This window comes from Fukomys damarensis, unplaced genomic scaffold (assembly GCF_012274545.1).
Source record: "Fukomys damarensis isolate Sample0158 unplaced genomic scaffold, DMR_v1.0_HiC HiC_scaffold_19, whole genome shotgun sequence".
Classification (NCBI taxonomy): Eukaryota; Metazoa; Chordata; class Mammalia; order Rodentia; family Bathyergidae; genus Fukomys; species Fukomys damarensis.
The window spans coordinates 47,690,152-47,694,507 of record NW_022900931.1 but is presented as its reverse complement, the minus strand read 5'-3'; the positions used below and the strand labels follow the sequence as shown (position 1 = coordinate 47,694,507).

General features: G+C 48.7%; 1 protein-coding gene across 2 annotated transcripts in view; it reads left to right on the top strand.

The window, feature by feature from the left end:
• The window catches only part of Vangl2 (VANGL planar cell polarity protein 2), a 24,567-nt gene that overhangs the window by 9,063 nt on the left and 11,148 nt on the right, over positions 1-4,356 (top strand). The gene's annotated exons all lie outside the window — the stretch shown is intronic.

The window sequence follows — 4,356 nt, the reverse complement described above, 5'->3', positions numbered from 1 at the left end:
CTTTTTTTTTTTTTTTTTGTGCCGGCTCTCTCTTCCCTCCCTCTCCCCTCTCTGGCCTCCTTTTAACCCCAGATAATCCATGGCTGGTTTGAGCAGGGCTCTGAGTGCCTGTGTTGTGTCTTGGGAGTGCCGGGTGAGGTGAGAAGCCGTGGATGTGCTGCCTTTTCACAGCCGCCCACACCCCCAGCCCAGTGCAGCCCAGCCTGTGCCAAGCCTGGGCTTCTCTCCCCACTTCGTCACCCCTCTGACATTTCCACTTGTTGAGCTCATCAGTGCTCCCCTCCCCCGCTCTTCCTTGGGAACACTGCCCATCCTGGAAACCTCCAGACCCCTGAATCCTGGGGTGGGTGGGTTCTGCTCTTCTCTCTGCATCCCTCCCTCCCCTCAGCCTCTCCAGTGCTTGGATGAATTCCTAGGGAACCCCAGGGGACAACAGGCAAGGTTCTCAGAAACTGGGTTCATTTCTGGCCCGTGTGTAGTAGGGGATGGAGGAGCATGTTTTGGTGCATGTTGGGAACCATGACTTGGGTTGGCAGGCCAGGGATGCAGGTTTGTGTTGGGTCTCTAATAAGTAGCTAAGGAGGAACGGGGGGTCCAGGCCGAGCAGCTCAGAACAAAGAGTTGGAGGGGACTGGTACCTTCGTCTGGCTTGACATTTATCTGTGGCATTGGCTTACTCCTGGGTGTGTTTAAAGCTGTGGGTCTGGATAGGAAGTGTGTGTACGCATGTGCGTGTGTGCGTGTGCGTGTGCGTGTGTGTGCGTGTGTGTGTGTGTGTGTGGCTTCTTTATTTAGTCTTACGAATAGCAAGATTTATTTATATCACGTCTTTCCCTAGTCTCAGAGGAAGTGTCTGGGGATTGGAATATGAGAGATCTCTTGGAGCTAGAGCTTATTAATTGTTCAACTGATTACTAGCTGCAAAGTTTATGAAAGCACTTCTTTCACCCCCGTGGTTCTTACAGCAGCCCCACTGAGTAGGTGTCATTACCTTCTCTGTTTTGCCAACAAGCCTACCCTGCTACCCGTGAGTGTTGAGAAGTTAAGTAACTTGCCTGGGATCACACAGCTAGTTAGTGGGAGAGTTAGACAGAACTTAGATCTTGCATGCAAATCCCAGTCTCTTTTTGCTGCTGCTCTGGCAGATGTGGGCCTTCAGGCTGACAGCGAGGAGGAAGCGGCATGGGGTTGGTCAAGGTCTGTGCACTCTCTGGCACCCTTTCCCCCTTGACTTCACCGTCCCTCCCACTCTGGAACACACTTGTCCTTGAGATTCCTGGCAAGGTTCAGTTTTTAAAAGGAGGACTAGAAAGAATGGGCTAGAACCACATCAAAAGTGGTGCAGGTGAGATGTCCGAATGACAGGGCAGAGTAACCAGCAGTGTGGGTTTGGGGAGAACAGTGCAGGGTCCGACGGCGGAGGGGATGAACGTGGCCCTGTTCGCAGCAAAGGGCTGAGAGCGGTTCAGAGTTAGGTTGAGATGTTGCGTCTCTGTCCCTAAGTATGTCCCTAACACACCCTTGTTTTGACATGGGGACACTGACAAACATCCCTGATCCCATGGGTTGCTTCCAGATAACTCTGTTAGGAGGATAAATGAATGGATTTCACATCCATCTTATCCCTGTATACCTGCAGTTGCCCTGACAGGCATTTTCATTTACTAGGTGGATATCAGTTACTTGCTCTGTGCCCACAGGAGGGGAGATGGATGTGAATATATCTCAGTCATACTGCTCGTTCTCAAGTTGCTGATTGATGATTTAGAGTTGTTGGAGAAAAGTTAACTTTCCAAAGCAATTCAGCGTAGCCCTTAACATAATTGGCTCCTCAGCAGCATTTGACCTGGTTAATGATGTTTCTCCTTGAAATCCTCTTTCGTTTTTGGCTGCCCTGACACCCTACTCTTCTGGTCTGTTGCTCATCCAGTCTCATCTTCTTACCCCTCAGCCTGCCTTTTTCTCTGGCCATGTGTGCATTTTGGAATTCTTGGTCCCTTATGTAGTCTTTTCCCGAGGTGTGATCTTGGTGGCTTCTCACGTTGTCCATGAGTTATAAGGGACTGAACTCAGGGCCTTCATACCAACCACACCCTGCCTTTTTTGGAGACAAAGTTTTGATAAATTGCCTAGGCTGAGCTTAACCTTTCAGTCCTCTGGTCTCAGCCTCCTAGAGTGCTGCGGTTACAGGCATGTGTCACCATTCCCCCACTCAGTTCACATTCTTCTGAGTCCAGTTTTTCCCAAGCTCAGTGCCTACTGTCTTTAAGCCATGAGTGTCACAAGTGGGAAACAAAACTCACCGCCCTCCTCCCCAAACATGTTTGCGTGCCATTTCCCCCACCTTCTTTATGGTGTGGTCATCTCCTTTGCTTGGCTAGGGACTCTTAACACTTCCTTCCATCCCAGCCATAGGTCTCATTGATCCTAACACCAACCTCCATCTCAAACATGACCATTTTACAACTCCTGCAGATCTGCCCCAGCTAACGTCACCACCAGATCTCCTTGCTGACTCCCTATTTCTCCCTTTCCCTGCATTTCAGTCCTCATCGTTGTAGCTAAAATAGGTTTCCCATTGCAGTAGAATAAAACCTGGCTCTTCACTTGGCCTCTGGCTCTCTCCCGTCCTCAGCTCTGGTTCCCCTGGCATCTCTGGACCTTAAAATACACAGAACTCTCTCCTGCTTTTGGTTTTCCTGCATATGATTTCTCAACTCTGTGGGCTTTTCCTTCCTCCCATAGGCTTTTTCTCAGGTATCATTTGTGCAGTGAGACTTTCCAGAACACTCAGTTTCTTTTATTTAAACAATTTTTATGTTTGTGAGCCCGTGTTTGCGGTACATAATGATTACATTCATCATGAGGAGCCAGTCCATGTACACAACACATCTTAATGCATCCTCTTCCTTTCCCTTCCCTCCCCAAAACACTCAATTTAAAGAACCTCCATGAAGTTGTCTCTCACGGATTCCTGTCCTTTTCCTTCCTTCATGCTGATGTGGTCATTCATGTTTATCTGCTTTCTTGTTTGGAGTGCATCTCCTCCCTAGACTGTAAATGAGGGGTTTGTCACAGCAGTGTGTACCCAGGGCCAGGCAAAGTGTGTGTTCATAGAAGGTGCTTAAAACAGGCTTGGTGAATCAGTGAATGAACATAAGAAGTAAGTGTGCAGTGTGTGATAAAGACTGTCAGTGGGGTTAGGGTGTGCGGGGGACAATCCTGTGTGTCTGAGTAGCAGAGGCTCCTGTAGAGGTGGGATGGACTCCAAAGGGTGATGGGTGGACTTGGGCAGGGGGAGAGGGAGAGAGCACCTGCCCCTGGGGAGTTAGAAGGTGAAGTGTAGAGGAAAGAGGGTGCTCCTCAGCCCATAAGAAGCCAGATAAACCTGTGCCTTGCCTGTTCCAGGGCTTCAGGCTTTTGGAATATGGTTCTACTTATCTTTTACTCCTCCCTTCACCATATTGCCAGTGGTTTCCATTCCTTGTCCCACCACCTCCTATGTGCATATACCCATACCCCATCCCCCAAAACCTTGAGCAGCCAGCCTAGCCTACTTGGTGACAGAGGGTGTGGTTGTAGTAGGTGCTGGAGAGATGGTGCCATGAGTACCATAGGCAGTACTTGCTCTGGGCACACCCACAAATTAAGAGTATGGGTGGAAAAGACCCGAGTTCAATCCCTGGTACCAAAAAAAAAAAAAAAAAAAAAAAAAGTATGGGTGGAGGAGAGCCCTGGAATGTCTAAGTGGGAGCCAGCTGCTTTCTGAGGTCTCCATTGGTTCAGACTCTCAATCTGGCTAGAAGCAGCCATTGCTGGGCCTCAGTTTTCCTGGCTGAAAATAGGAAAGCACTACCCTGATTCTCCTCACCATGGGGTTCAGGATGGGTATTCTGGGTGGCTGTTATCAGTCAGCTTTCCTCTTCATGGGACAAAATACCTAACATCTGTAATTAAAGGAGGAGAGGTTTATTTTGGCTCATGGATTCCATGGGTGCAGTCCATGGCTGATTGGTGCCAAGGTGGAAACAGCTTGGTGGAGGGTCTGGCAGTGAAAAGCCGCTGGAAGCAAAGAAAGAAGGGAGGAGCTGCGGGCAAGAATATACTCTTCCAGTTCCTGCCCTTCAGGCCCCACCTCCTAACAGCACATTCCCCTATGAACTCATCAGTGGTTATTGATTCACTCATGAGTGTAGTCCCTGTGATCCACTCACCTTCCAAAAGCCCCACCTCTCAATATGAGACTCTGGAGGGATGTTTTCTTTTATTTAAAAAAAAATCTAGTTTATTATATTAGCATGTGTTTTCAGTACATAGACAGTACATTCATCTTGGGGATTTGACGCATATATATAT